The sequence below is a fragment of the Lepisosteus oculatus genome, chromosome 11, assembly GCF_040954835.1.
Source record: "Lepisosteus oculatus isolate fLepOcu1 chromosome 11, fLepOcu1.hap2, whole genome shotgun sequence".
In the NCBI taxonomy this organism is placed as follows: domain Eukaryota; kingdom Metazoa; phylum Chordata; class Actinopteri; order Semionotiformes; family Lepisosteidae; genus Lepisosteus; species Lepisosteus oculatus.
Window position 1 is genome coordinate 20,496,580 of NC_090706.1, and position 16,273 is coordinate 20,512,852.

A 16,273-nucleotide genomic window follows, 5' to 3' on the forward strand; every position below is an offset into this window, starting at 1 on the left:
ATCTTCTCCACTCCGATCCTTAACACAGGAGTCCCCCATAACTGTGTGCTCAGTCCTTTGCTCTACTCCCTGTTCACCCACGATTGTATGACTAGATACAGCTCCAATTCCATCTTTAAATTTGCTGATGACACCACCATTGTAAGTCTGATCACAAATAATGATGAAACAGAGTAAAAGAGAAGTTGAGAACCAGGTGGTATAGTGGCAGGACAACAACCTCTCCCTCAGCTTCAAGAAAACTAAGGAGCTGGCAGTTAACTTCAGGAAGCAGGGAGGAGGTCACACCCCCATCTACATCAATGAGGCTGCTGTGGAGATGGTCAGAATCTTCAAGTTCCTGGGCATTCACATCACCAAGAACCTGACCTGGTCCTATCACATTGACAAAGCAATCAGGATAGCACACCAGTGCCTCTAATTCCTCAGGAGACTCAAGAGATTTGGTATGGCTTCACAAACACTCAAAAAGTTCTACAGATACGTACTAGAAAGTATTCTCACTGGATGCATTACAGTTTGGTAACTGCTCATGAAAGAAAAAAGAAAATTACAGAAGGTGGTGGAGACAGCTGAGGCCATCACTGGTACAGAACTCCCTTCCATCCAGACCACACGCTGCTTCAGAAAGGTGAATAATAGAATCAAAAACCAAGAGCCCGGACCTCTAGGTTCAAAGACAGCTTCTACTCCACAGCCATAAGACTCCTAAACTTCACATCTTAAATTCTCCCCCCACTTATTCCCCTTCTGTTTTGCTCTATACTCAAAAGACTGCTACTACTTGAATTTTTGCTTTGAACTGAAAATATTGCTTCTTCTGAATTGCGCACAGCTGCTTTCTAAATGCTGGTTAAAATTACAGCCACTACCCTGTTCATGTCTCCAAGAATTGTGATGTCTTTTATAATGTCATTTTCTATGTCAATGTCATTTTTCAAATAATCTATTATGCCATTTGTCATGTGAGGAAAACATTCAAGTAAGCATTTCATTGTACTCAGTAATAAGACTTGAACTTGAGCTAGAGAGATGTCTGTTAATTTTGCTTCCTTCATATAACAATTCCATAATTAAGATTTCACTGTTCATTTCATAAGGCACTGCATATATTTTTCTTCAGATACATGTGTGTGAAAGAGAAGGAAGTGCAGTTATGTGCACTGTTCTGCTCACAAGTATACATTTTTTTAATTCCTTCTGTAAATATGTTGCTCCCTGCTTTGCGAAAGCCCTTTGCAAAACCCAAATCTGTACATATTGAAGAACCAGGGAAACTAGTTTCAAAATGTAAAAAAAAAACATGCAAAAAATGCATGACAGTTACTGAGCTGAGCAAAACCAATCCCCACTCTCTAGAGAGCAGCAAACTGCTCTGTGCCAGATGATTTTCACTGCAAGAGATTCCTACATTGTTGGCAACATCACTACATTGTTACACAAGTTTTAAAGCAAGCATAAACTTGTTATACCTTAATACCCAAATAAGGGTAGACTTATTATCAAATAAGAAATACAATATTGCATGTAAAGTTTTTATATATTATTTATGTTATATTAAATAATTAATAACAGAGTGTGATTTAATATTGACCGTCCGGTCTTGGGTATTGTAACTGGTATTTAATATTTTCCATCCATAGATTGTCTGTCTCATAGTGGATGAATGGAGTCTCAAGTGTTTAGAAAATATTCTGTATCCCTCTCCAAACTAATAAACATTAATTACTCTGTTTCTGAGGTCCTGTTATATCTCTTTTGGCTGTAACTTTGTGTGTTTCCACTAGCCTGTATGGTGAAGACCAGTTACCCAAAGATCCTCAACATTATAAAGAACAGGGATGCCCACACAGTCCTTGTGTCTTATTTCCTAATTATATGCCCTGACCCCGATTTCTCCTTTAATTCTGCTACATAAAGTAGAGGTACACTTCATATTAAACATACTTATTATTTCACATACAGTGAATCTTATAGTAAGTATGAATTTTTTTCTACTTCATACACCATTGAGTTTTAAAAAATGGTGAATTGCTCAATATTGTATAAATCAATTTGGCTATGTAAGAAAAGACCATTTTCAATCAAATAAGAGTATCCTGCAAAAAAATAATAATTCCCATTTGAGTACGTGCATCTGCAATTAACTGTATGGAATTTTCTTGACCCTTAACACACCATACTATCCTTCAGTATGTTTATTGTAAACATAAACTTTCACATACCTGATTAACAGAGCACCAGGATCACTTCCTGAACTGAAGATCGGATACACCCTCTCAGTACATGCTTTTCTTGTTTGTCTTGTCACTGGAATCATAGAAATATACCTTATCTCTGTCATAATCGAGCTGCACTCTGATTCTCTGTGGTTTCCTCTCCAGAGTGAGTAGTGTCACAGGTGAGGTTAATGCTCTGTAGTTCCCATTGGACAGGCATATTGTCCAGAATCGAAATTCAGGGCCCCTGGTGATTAATCCTTTCCTGTTGATGGACGCTTTGGCCACACCCAATACCCAGCAAGTTTTATCTTCCACCTCCACATCCTAGCAGTATCTGCCTGAGGTGAATCCCTCAGAGCCCAGCACAAATCCATTAAGTCTAATCTTTCAGGTTTGTCAGGAAGCTGTTGTTAAATATCACTTTTAAATCTTCGGTCAGAAAGAAGTGCCAGCGTTCTGTGTTGAGATCCAGAGTTAAAGAAACTGAAATGGAAAGAGAAAGAATAATAAACAAGTGACATGCCAATAGCCTTTATGATAAAATCTGGTATTAAAATGAGAGAGCATACAATTGAAGTAACATGTAGAAAAGTTCTATCACTATCCTCCTCTACCACATAGTATAAATAGATGTAAGATATAGGTTTTCAATAAATTATTTGATTGCATCTTGAATACCTTTGTGGGTTATTTATTTACTGTTAACTAGTAATAAGTAAAAAAAAACAAGGAAAAGCCGTCAGCTCTTTCTTCCTGTAATGAGATATCAGCTAATAACAGAAGGCAGGAATAATGAACACTTGCATAACCAATAGCTTCTGGTCCAGCTTTGTTGAGGGTGAGCAATCCTCCACTGAGGCTGTGGATTTGGCTGTCCTATGAGATGTGCAGCATAGTTTGCTCATTCCCACAGGTACAAAGAGGGCTGCACAATCTATATCTATATGCCAATCTATAGAGGTTGGCAAGACATGGACTGTGACTGGTTCTAAAGTGATTCAGATTGGATTCAGAATGGAGCGATTCAAAGGGGAGCAATTAATCAAAAAGTTCACATCACACCCATTATTAGTACCCAGGCATTGCCTGGGGAAGCCAATGATCCAACTAACAGACTAAATTCTAAGTGAAGAAGAGAAGATTATAGTTAGTGGCAGTAGGATATTTGTAAATTTAAAAACTCATACAGAAAAGTACAGAGGACTTTTTGTTTGCATAATTTCTGTGGATGGAAATGTAGACTTTAAAGCTAAATCTTTTCTATCTATAACAATATTTCTAAGTCTATTCACTGCTTTGTCGAGTTCAATCCAGTCAGTGAAGCAAGAAGACAACAGGTAAACAGTAAGGAAACTACAGATACTGTAAGGAGAAGATCATCAAATTGGCGATGTAGTGACACTTGCAGAGCAAATTGAAGACATCAGTGACATCAATCCAGGGCTCTTACACAGACAGTCACACTCTCACTGCTTTTATCTGATTGACTCCACAATCCCGCTTCCCCTTGTGATCCCTATACTCACTGTACTGAGCAATCCCCAGCATGTTCTCCCAGACTCCGTACTTTAAAGAGCTCAGTTGCTTGGCAACATGTATCAATGCTCCTGAAACCCCCTCTGAATCCTGCAGTGTGCACTGGGCTCTGCAATTATATCCAGGAGTCAGTGCTGCTGTGGGTTTGAACTTAGAACAATAGAAAAGAGGACGACAGGAGGACAGGCTAGAGTTCACATACCTGCTCTTTGATTCCTTGTAGTTCTGAAAAATAACAACATGAGGTATATTTCTGTGGGAATTCTTAAGAACACAATGGTCACCAGTAAGGATTGTCATTCTAATTTTGTGACTACAACATTCCAGCTAATAACAGAGTAAAGATCACAACAAAGAAAGACTGCAAAATTGTAGGAAATGTATTTGAAAGATGGAAAAGGTGATACTTTATATAACACAGAACAATTAATTGAATTTCAGTTAATAACAATATATTAAGTCATACCAATATGGAAACCTAATATAGTTATTTAATCCTGATGCAGCACAGTATTAAACTGCACATAACATATAACACAACTTAAAAGGTGAAAAAATAGAATCAAATAATACTTCACTCTGTTCCTAAATTCTCTCTTACTTATTAATTGAAATTGATTCCCTGTCAAGCACAATTCATCTGTTGTGCACTCAGCTGTCACTAGTGATTCTAACTCTGAGAGGATTTCAGAAAAGGGTCAGGCCTATTTCATATTTTTTGCCCACCTTATACTCAGTTCTATCTGGGAGAGGACTCAACATTCCGGGAGCAATTGTCACGGATGTCAGAAAGCACAAACAGTGGAATGGCAAGAGAGCGGAAAAAGACCCTATGTGTAGCGATGGAACGGGGGTTAGACCAGTTCAGCTCAGCTGTTCAGGAAATACCGTATAGAAACCTATCCCCTTTAGGCCACGGACAGGAGGGGCGACCTGGTGCTAGGCGGATCTCAGGACATCCAAACCTCAATGCTGAGCAAGGAGCAGAGCAGAAACAGGAAGTAAATAGGCTACACAACAAGACACACCAGAAAGACATGAATAATCACAGGGAACTAGGAACAGGACAGAAGTAGAGCACCCTCTAAGTGTACTGGGTGTGACAGCAATCAGTAGAATCCAGAATAATCCCTAGTTGCCAGCATTAGAGTTTTATTTCAACAGTCTGCAGCTGTTAGTGTTTGAATATCACCATTCGTTTTTGGCAATCTCATTCAGATGACTGCTGTAGCAGAGAGTCACCTCCACCTGAAGGAATGAAATGTCTTCAGCTCCCATCTCCTGTTCTATGGCTCTGATTGTGTTTGAAAGGGATGGCATCTCTCCTTTAGGTTTCTTAATCTTCTCCTTCATATGACTCTTCTGCTCCTCTTCCTCCCTGAGTGCAGCTATCCTGGCCACTTCTTCATCCAGTAGAAACTGGTGAAGCTTCTCAAACTCTTTCTTTATCTCACTCGGTTTGCTGAACCATGGCCTGAAATGAACACACTTAATAACTCACATTGCCTGTGGTCAGTGTTTCACAAATGGAAGGCTACTCCTTTAACGCTTTGTATGATTAATATGAACCAATTGCATTAATAATCATTGCCAGACAATGTCCACATACTGTACATTATACTAAATCAATCTTAAAACAGAATAAGGAATTATTAAAATGGATTTCTCCATTTACAGTTTAAATGGGCATGTGATATAGTTTTATTATATTGTTGAATAGTAGCATAGTATTTCGTAGGTTAGATTCCTTTATTGTGCACTATTGTTTGATCACATTTGTTTAATTTCATTTAAGGCTGTCAGCTTCTTATGCAATGGCTCCATTGCAGACTTGAGGTCCTCCTGCAATTACAACATCAGAAGTTACAATTTGCTGAAGTAAAACACCAACAACAGACCTGGCTGGAAACACAGGGGATCATCTGAACAGTTGTAAAATTACTGAAAAACCAGATTAATTGATTTTAGAACAAAATCAATCCAGACTAAGCTATTTATTGATATTTAAACAATAGGATAGATGAGTTATGTAGTTACACATAACAGGACAGCTATACAGGACAAGAGGTATACATATAAATAGCCTGCTATGAAGAAGCGAGTTAACTGTCTATATTACTAGCTCTCCTTCATTTTCTAAGATGAAACAGTAATCTAGGTAAAAGTCTGAAACAGGTGCTGGACAAAAATGTTCAATGGTCTATTGCTTAAAAATGAACAGCGTTCACTCTTGACACCCCCTTCTTATGACCTTTAAAAATAAGTGGACTTTCTGAAAGCAAGTCGGAACAGAGGTGTTGTGTTTTACATCAGGCATTACCTTACACTAGTCCCCAGTCAGAATGTTTGGAAAAAGGGATGCAAGAGCACAGATGAAATGCTTTCAGTGGGTTCAATTTAACACAGAACAGTCCTTTGGAAAAGACATTGAGCCTTTTCTCCATAAGCATTCCTCCTGAATTGGGAGCTCTACATACAGTAGTCAGAACAACATAAAAGTGTATACCCAATTGTATGAGTTTTGTCTGATAGAAAGCGAGCTAGGGCTTCTGGGAAATGTTGTTTCTCCTGCAGTGAATCAAGGATTGCTTACAGATGCTACTTCATCAGATCAACCCACACTTCAGGGTTTACACTGTCAATCCTAAATCTTATTTCCAAATGCTGTTTTTTCAGCAGGCTTAGTAAGTAATGTTGGTTTCTTCAGACCCAAGATCCCACTGTAGGTTGTCTGGTCTGATCCCTGGTCTCAGCAGAGCAAGAGTTCAGGAAACCTATGCCCTCAGGAATGGCAGCCTGGTGCTAGGTGGGTCTCAGGACATCCGAACGTAAATGCTGAGCGAAGGGGAATGAGTGACCCAGAAATATATAGTCCCAGACAGATAGACACTGGAAGGACAGCAAAGCACAGGAAACTAGGGACAGAACAGAGTAGGAGCGCCCTCTGGCTGCAGAGGGCATGACATGTTTATTCAGGAATCTATGAGTACCATACAGGTGACCGTTAAATTATTACCATCATCTTTAGAAAAGACTCAATCCCTGGACATTTTACAATAGATTTTATTGTTTGGCCTCTTTTTGAAGGGTATAGCTGCAAAACACTCATTTTATGTAGTCTGTTTTGAATGTAGCAAATAGTTTGATAAACACTTATATATTAATGATAATTCACTGATTTAGAAACCTAGATATCAATGATAGTTCATTGATTTTTATGGGATAATTTAATGAATGCCTATGTTCAAGGTACAAGTAGAGGTTTATTTCATGCTGAAAAGAAAAGTAGAGGGGCAGTCCACTACTTAAAGGTACAACAGCAGTGTCTGCAACAAGGATTTAAACCTACAACCTGTAAGTTATGAGCTCAAAGACTAACCAGCTACACTATGCTGTGTGTCTGTAAAATATGTGTAAATATGATATGATAAACATACAAAGAGTAAGAATATAAATGTCCTAGAATAAAAACATAAGACATTGCATCATACAGTTTTGGTTATTGTAGTACTTAGTACTTTACTGACCGCAAACACCTGAACACCAAATTCTAACTGATCTGAGTTGATGAGTTACATTAATTCCTCTTTTTTTTGGGTGAAAATGGCTTAATTAACTGTGGTTCCAAACTATGTCATCACTTAAGCAATAATTTAAAGACATGAAAAATGGAATTTCAAAATACTTTCCTCAATTATTTTCAACAACACCTGCACAAAAGCATTGAAGACAAGGAGGTCGAAGAGGTCTGGAGAGAAATTTCTATCAAAGATTGTACTCCACCAGATTAGTGAAAAGACCAGGATGATAACAAAGGCAGCAGTTCCTAACTGTCAGAATCAGAGTAACTGCTAATAAACAGCACAACACAAACAAATGACAAGATTCTCAGACTAACATCGGCAAAATTGGTCAAATGAAGGTATGATAAAGACATTCAGTATCAGAAAGGGGTAGTGGCATGTAATGATCTTGGTTGATAGCAAGAGAATGTAGAAATTAGTGTTAATATATATTAAAAATACAGGCAGCAATATCTAAACAATATAAATATTTGTCAGTGTGGACTAATTTTTAAGTGATCACTTTCAAGTGATTTAAAGATATTTTATGCATTTTTTAAGTAAGATGATTCACCTGCTGTGGCACTGGGCACTTCTACATAATGGATGGAAGTGTTAAATACTGCAATGTACCAAGATAATGAAAAGGCTCATATGGTGTCCAGTGATAGATATACATAGCGTTCTTAAAGGCGGTTACATTCAGAGGTAATCACTGAGAGTTCCAGAACTGTCAGACAAGACCCGCATATTTTTCTTTTTATAATGCTACTGTGAGTATTATTTTATTATTTATCAAGTAGAAAAATATAACATGTTGTGTAGAAAATAACTATAACAATTTACAAGAAAATTAAATAAAGGTCATTATATATTTGCTGCCACTTTCTTCATGCTTTTCTTGTGTAGTCTACAGTTACCCAGAATAGCTAGGAACACAATGTTGAGTTTTAATGATAAGTTGCAGCTTGCACAAGAGGTCTTTCAGAAGCACATAAAAAATTTGAAAATAAGGATGTCCAATCCAAGAATACAAGAGAAGGGATAGAATATTTTTAAATAAAAAACTGACTTAGTTAGATAGTTACATACATAGTTAGATTATACTGAATCAGTCAGTGCTAGGTTTGCCCCAGATTACAGAAAGAGAATTTTAAAGAAACTATTTTTCCCATCCTAAATCCTTCCTACCAGTAACAAAGAAACTCACGGTGAGCAAATCTTGAAATATATTAATAAACAAAATGCCAGTCTTACAACAAACTTTGCCTTCTCACTTCATTTTGTAGTGCTGTGTCCTTTACAGAGCAAAGTTCATGTTTTTTTATGATTTATTGATATTACACAATCACCACAGGCAGGCTCTTTATTAATCAAACAGAACAGTTTCAATTTCTCACATTGTTGACTACAGAGAACTTCAGATCCTGTCGACTCTAAAAGATGTTTGATGGGAATGTGATCCCTGGAAGATTTTCATTTGCAAGTCCTGCTCCAAACAGGCTTTACAGAAGCTATGGCCACAAGCAAAGCTAATGGGATCCTTGAAGAATATCACCTCACGCTGGACAGACGAGATCCTGAGTTTCAGTCAGTTCTCTTTCTCACTAATTTTCACTTTATTGATTGATTCAACCCCAAGTGGTAGTGGACAACAGCAAGTGGGAGGGCTTGGAGGGACTCTTTCATTGTGTAAATCCAACCCCAGCATTCACTTGCTCTGATTGATAAAGGACGATCACCCTTTTTAAGACCTTTTGTATTATAGTAGAATTTGCATTACATGTTAAGAGTGTGTACTTATTGTAAGAAGTTTATTGTGAAATGTTAGTTTTGTTTAAAAAGTCTGAGGATCATCACCTGCTTCTGTACTATGTTTTTTTTTAGTTAGGATATTAACAAAAAAATTTTTTCTAGCTTCAGTCATAATGAGATAGTTCAGTTAGTTGAGGTGGCAAGGTGACACAATGGTTAGCATTGCTGCCGCACATGGCTGGGGGCCCTGGATTTAAATTCTGAACCTGAGGTGTTATCTGCGTGCACTTTATATGTTCTCAGTGTATTTGCTCTGGTTTTCTTCAGGTGCTGCAGTGTCCTCCCAGTGTCCTGACCCTGGTGTGAGTATGTGCACATCTGTGTGTTCCCTGTGACAGGTGTTCCTTGCCTTGCACCCATCCGTTGCAGAGATAGGCTCCTGCTTCCCTGCGACCCTGAACTGGATGGAGCGGTTAAAAAATGGATGGATGGAAGTTGCCCAGAAAAAGCTTTCTGTTTTACAGCACTCTGAATTGTCAGGATCTGGTGATACTTCATATGAAGTCTCCAGGTAGTACAGACTTAAAAAGAAAGCTTCAGATGATATTTATTAGTTTTGTATTAGTATTCATTCAAAAGATATTTCCTCTAGCAAAGCTGTGCCTGATGTTAAATTTCAAAATATTCCTCTTCTTCAAGCTCTGAACATTTCTTCTTTATAGTGTTCTCTGTTTCCAAAGAGCACCTCCATTATGAGCAAAACACAACTTTTCATGCTGAAAAGCAGCTTTTGTAAGAAACCTGTGACATCAGTTTTATATTGCACACAATTACAGAGCCACTTATAATTAATAAAGTGTATTGAATCATTACCATTACCATCAATAGTGTTATCTTTACCATGTCATTTCCATATTCAATAGATGCATGTTCATAAGTCATGTGTTATTAACACTCATCCTACACTTTAAGATTCATTGTATTTTGGGGGTCTGGGGAGGGAGAGAGGAGACCTCGGGGGTGGGGTGAGCGAAACATTTTTTGTTGCATTGTTTCCTTTATGTTGTTACTGTTCTGAAATTCTATGCTAAAACCAAAATAGAATGTTTATCTAAAAAAGATGCATTGTATTTTGTTTGGTTAAAGAAGTGCATAACTTCTGCTTGGATAAAATGCATCTTACCAAATGAGAAAGTTTAATGAAAGGAGCACTCAGTGTGCTGATGGGGCAGCCTCCTGAAGTACCACACTTTCTAGTCCCCAACAGAGTATGCTTGAAGCACAATGATATGATCCAGGAGCATTGATAATTCAAATCATAATATTAGAGAACAATAAAGAGAACATCTCTGCTGTCAAGTATATTTAAACAAGTTATGCTTTCAAAAACTTAAACTGAACTTCTCATAAAAGGGTCCAGTGTAAGCATTCAGGTTTTTAATTTAAATGTTCATCTTATAACAATGTGTGTTTATATCATTTGTGTCATTTGTAATTCAACAAAATAACATATCATCGGAAAGTGGTAATTTGACAGCTTCAGGCTCCCTCTTGTGGTCAAATTCAGTATTAATAGTTTTGTGTAAAAGTCAGTGTCAATCAGTAATTTGTATCAGAACAATCCACTGAACTTCTCACTGCTCACTGCTCAATCCTTGCAACTACCCTGAAACCGTCTAACCTTTCACATCCTATCAGCATGCAATAGACACCAGATGCATTAATTCACTTACAAGGGCTTTTTTTTACCAAGGTTCCAGTATTGATTCCTTTCCTGTAGATGGAGTGTTTAACCTAGAATTCGACCAGTGTTACTCCTGGCCTCAAAATTCTAGTAATATCTCCTGAAGATTAATCCTTTTAAATTAAAGAAAAAAAGATCTTGGTTCTAAAGAAACTGCATTCCCTAATCACTATCCGACTGACTAGAACTTCAGATTGCCACAGAAGGAGATTTTATCTGGTATGGGACAGAAACTCAGAAGATAAAGAAGACAAACTGAGACAAATGTACAGATTACTATGACAGATTACATACCAGCTCTTTGTCTCCTCATACTGTAGTTCAGAAAAAAAGACATGATCAATCATCATTCTGATATAGATATTGGATGTTGCAGATATAGTGAATTGTTCACAATACTTTCTCCAAATCTTTCATTGCATTATTCCTATTATTGATTTTCTTTACAGTTCCACTTTTCTGTTTAATAATGCAATTTGAAAGCAAAGAGCCTTTTTACTTGATTTTTTAATCATCTGCCTCCTGTTTTGCTTTCCCAGGCACAATGGAATTTAATAATTCCACCAGTGTTTGAACTAATAATAAGAAACAATTTTATATAGTGCCATTAAAAGAGGCTTCTCAAAGCACTTTACAGAGAGAAAAACAAAAAAAAAACATTTTTGTTTGAATCTGTTTTGAATACAGAAGGAAAGCAAAGGGACAAACACAACACCAGTCAAATTAAAGCCCTTCTGAAAAAGAAGGGTTTGAGTCTAGATTTGAAATTTCTCAGGAATGGTGACTTTCTGATATCCTTAGCGATAGAGCTCCTGAGCTTTACAGAATTGATGGTGGATGCTGAAATGCATGACATCAGTCTTGTTACAGTTTAAATGAAGGAAATGTTGAGTCATCCATGTTTTTATATCAGAGATGGATTTAGAGAGCAGAGACTTTCACTTCAGTGTCAGGATTTGTATGGACGTAGATTTGAGCATAGAAATGATCATTTAGACCATGTGATCTTAATAGACCAAGTGGGAATGTGTAAAAGCTAGAAAAGATGGGACCCAGTATGGAGTCTGAGGAACACTTGACTTAACATATCTGATTTCAGATTTGAAACTTCCAAGAGAGACAAACTGACAGTGATCAGATATGTAAGACTTGAACCATTTAAGTGCAATGTCAGAAATTTCAAACAATCTCAAGCTGTGAAAGTAAGATGTCATGATTAACTAAGGATTCAGACATTAACCACCAGGATTTACATGACAATTTTTGGGTTACTTGAAGTGAGATAACTCATAGCTACTCTTTCTCAAACCAACAGCATTGCTCAAATTTTTCACTATGTAGAAAGCAAAGCACTTTCGATTCTGCTGATTTTACTCATTTAAGAAGGACACATAATTCGTAAATGTAAATTCTTTAAACTTTAAAGAGGCATACTGTCTACAGGTAATACTGTAAAGCAAACATTTGTGTGGGATCCTGAGTCCCTAGTACTACTCCAAACAGGCTTGACAAGTATTTGTGAAACTGGTACCATTGATAATACTTGCTCAAGGAAAAAAGCTCCACAAAAATGACACAAAGTTGCTTGGGGTATATTCCGTGTATGAATGAACTGATGAACGAACTGTATGAATGAACTGATGATATAGCAGAGTATCTATGTAGTGAGTCCACAAATTATCTCACAACTAAACTATTGTTACACGAGCAGCATAAGTTGTCCAAGCTGTCCTACCTAACACCATATCACAATAGGATGAGCTTACTGTAAGTGGAACAAAGTGAGGTACCAGAACATGATCAATTTAATGTCTTATTCTCACATCAGGATGAGCCCACTGTAAGTACAACAAGTGAGGTTCCAGGACTTGATCAATGTAATGCTATGACATGCCGTGTTATCAAGAAGCCATTTTGTGTCACCAAACAAGCAAAGTTATGTAGTTTCTAGAGAGACAATTACCTTTTGATTGCTCAACTCAATTGATCTAGAAGCTCAAGTAGCTGCACCAGCATGCGTAGGTTACAAAGGGATCTGTGTGAATTTTGTATGTTTTCCACTTCTTTGTTTGTTTCCTCCTGTGCTGTTTTTTTTGCCACAGTCCAAAACATACTAGTAGGCTAATTGGGATTTGGCATTTGGTGAATAGCGTGAGTTTGTGTTTGTGTCTGTCTACCCTGCGAAGGACTGGCATACCATAGAGGGTGTACCCCCAACGACACCAATTGATTGCCAGCATAGGCTGCAGGTCCCCTAAGACTCTGAATTGGAAAAAGGTGGATTGATGGATGGAATATAGCTCTGATTTAGTTCAGTTTTCAGCATATCAATAGCATGAACTTGCTGTTTTCTTGGTGAGAAGGATAACTTAGTTCCTTTTTGCATTTTCTTACCTGATTTTGTCTAGGCTTGACATTAAACATGACCTCTGTCCACTGAAATCACACCATTGAGGGGATTTAATTTTCACTAATTAGTCACTCAAATGTATTAGTCATGAATGATCAATGACACCCAAAAAATTAATTCAGAATTAAACTTCTAATTTATTTCTGGTAGATTACTGTTTATACATCTACCTGTACATTGTGAATTCAAAGCTGAAAAGTCATACTACTGTAAACCTGTGAATATTAGAGGAACTGTTTTGTTTTCAAACCCAGTTATGCAAGAGGCCAGAATCATGACTGTTTGAGAAAGTGGCAAGTCAATTTTCTTGCTCAAGGTTCTAACTATAGTACAGGTTGGTTTCTTGACAGGTTAAAAACAAAAGAATGGATTTGTAAAGTTAATTGTCACAGTAGCATAACTAAGACTTTATATAGGAAGGATAAACCACTAAACTTACAAAAGGAGTAAAAAAAAGCAGTACCAAAGATAGTTTAATCATTCTTGTAAGTATGTATGCAGCTATGATTGTACAGAGCAGAAATTATTTTAAAAATGTTTTTATCTTTTGCCAGTTGTGAATGGTATTCAAACATTATCCCTTTCCAGCTGATTTTAGACACAAGTCAGGAATGTTACTTTAAACATCAAAGTTAAAAGTAAAAGAAAAAGGAAATCTATGAGAACGTTTTTGCAAAGGCAATGTCTGCAAATTACCGCTGTTTGTCAGTGCCGTCATCACATTTAAACATTATTTAGGCCTACTTTTTCAGTATGACTTCTGTGTATCGTTTCTTTGCAGAGTTTCTCGCAACATTTGACTTTTTATTGTTTGAACATTTCTTGTCACATATTAAATATAAACAGAGACGAGCAGGGCTGACTTAACACTAATAAATAATCTTTAAATTCAAGATGTTCGTTGCCACTTTTTCTCTTTTTGGGAAGCCAACCAACTATCTTAAACAGTAGGTTACAACATACATGTAAGTGTAACATGCGCATTCTTAAACCGACAAAAATTGTTTTCTTCGCTATATTTAACAATACATCTTTCTGAGTCAGCCTGACCATTTGTTGTTTGTTTAATCACCGGAGAAAATACTTAAAAAATAACTTAATAAAGCCCTCATTTATTTATATAGGATGTTTTTGCAGCTCAGTTTTGACAGACTGCTAATTTCCTCCGGGGCCACCAGAGGTTTTGCCCTGAATTGGCATGCAGGGTTTTTTCCTCTCCACTATGTGGTCAGACTCCCACATAGCCTCTCCTGTTCTTTCTCTTGTTTGTTTTAATTATGCATTGGCACACACTGCGTTTGTCCTCACGGGGCATTTTGACAGATCATCACCATGATGATCACTGCCAACTCCAAACCATTCCTCTCATTGGCAGTTAATCCTTTAGCCCATAAGAAAAAGAAATTAAACAGATTAACCTAACCCTCACAGTATGCTACTATCTACTATTACCGATATCTTTACTGGGCAGATTTGTAGAGGAATATGGTCACCTACCCAAGGACAGAAAAATGGTAAAACCTTTTCATGAAATGTGTTCTTAAAAGTGTAGACGGGCGTCTTGTCACTGGGGTAAGAGAATGACATCTCCCCTTTGTCATAGTCCAGCTGCACTCTGATCTTCTGGGGTTTCCTTTTCAGAGTGAGTTGTGTTCCTGGTGAAGTCAGAGCTCTGTAAATCCCATCCCACAGACCTATTGTACAGAATCCTTCTCCTGGTGTTGGAACAATTAGTCTTTTCCTGTTGACTGTCTCTTTAGCAATACCCAAGACCCAAGATGTTTTGTCTCTTACATCTACAGTATGTCCCATGTGTGTCTCCCTGCAGTGAATCCTCCAGAACCAAGCACAAAAGCATAGTAATCAAATCTCTCTGGATTCCCAGGGAACTGCTGTCTCTCACCACCATCTCTGACACTGGTTAGATCCTCAGACATTAACAGACGGGGGGCTGCTGTGTTGGGATCCAGAACTACAGGAGCAAAAAAAAATGAGAAAAACCAGGTGATTCAAGATCAGTCCCACAACAACTCAGCAATCAGCAGAAATGAGCACACCTTTTAGAAATTAATGGAAATATATTATTTTCTTCTAATCTGATCTGGGTAATAATACCCAAGAGAAGTTGACTTAGATACTGACATCCTGTGTAGCTTGACCAATAACAACATTCACTAAGGGAGCAATCGGAGCCTTTCAGCCCAGATGTCACTGGGTAGCTGTGTCGTTAGCTGTCACTGGGATTAAACAAGCAGGTGTAACAAAATTGATTTTTGCTATACTCCAATGAAATGCATACATATGGCAGACATTTTGTTTTGGCCCACAGCCTGCGGCCCACTACTTTTGTAGAAAAAGGAATCCTTCATTCCCCATTTAAGGAGAAATTGACAGCGTCTATCACATATGGTCCACATAGTAGGTTTAGTACAATCCTACAGTAAGTCTGCTCGGAAATAAAAACCAAGAAGTTCTACAGACCAAGGTCATTTTTTTTTATAACACATCAATATAAAGTTTAAAAAGAAGCAGTTGCATTTCTTACATAACAGTTATAGTGGCCATCGTTCACATATCACTATTACACTTGAAGTTGCCACACAGCCAAGTGTTCAGTCACTTGTAAGGGTCTAAATATCTAGATAGGTTGCATAAGAAAACTACATGAGTGTCTACAAACAAGGAAACTTTGCAAGTAGACAAACTAGAATTACATGAGGACACTTGGGGTGTTTTTTTTTTAATTTCTGACTTTCTTCTAGTTTTTAGGAATTTTCCAGATTTGAAAACACCTGTTTGGACTGGATCTGTGGAAAGAACCCTTGCCATTGGGCCATAAAGTGTTCTTCTACTTTTTCCGACACATGAAAAAGTATTTTTTAACCCTCCTCTTGCACATTATTCAATACAAGGTGGATGCTGCACATTGGTGGTGGAGGGGAGTCCCCATTACCTGTAAAGTGCTTTGAGTGGAGTGTCCAGAAAATCTCTAAATAAGTGTAAGGAGTTCTTATTATTAATCACTTAAAGGAAAAAATATGTG

General features: G+C 37.4%; 1 pseudogene; it reads right to left on the reverse strand.

Moving 5' to 3' along the window:
- Positions 1-2,279: 2,279 nt before the first annotated feature.
- LOC107077573 (zinc-binding protein A33-like) lies at positions 2,280-15,795 on the reverse strand (annotated as a pseudogene).
- Between the last annotated feature and the right edge of the window lie 478 nt (positions 15,796-16,273).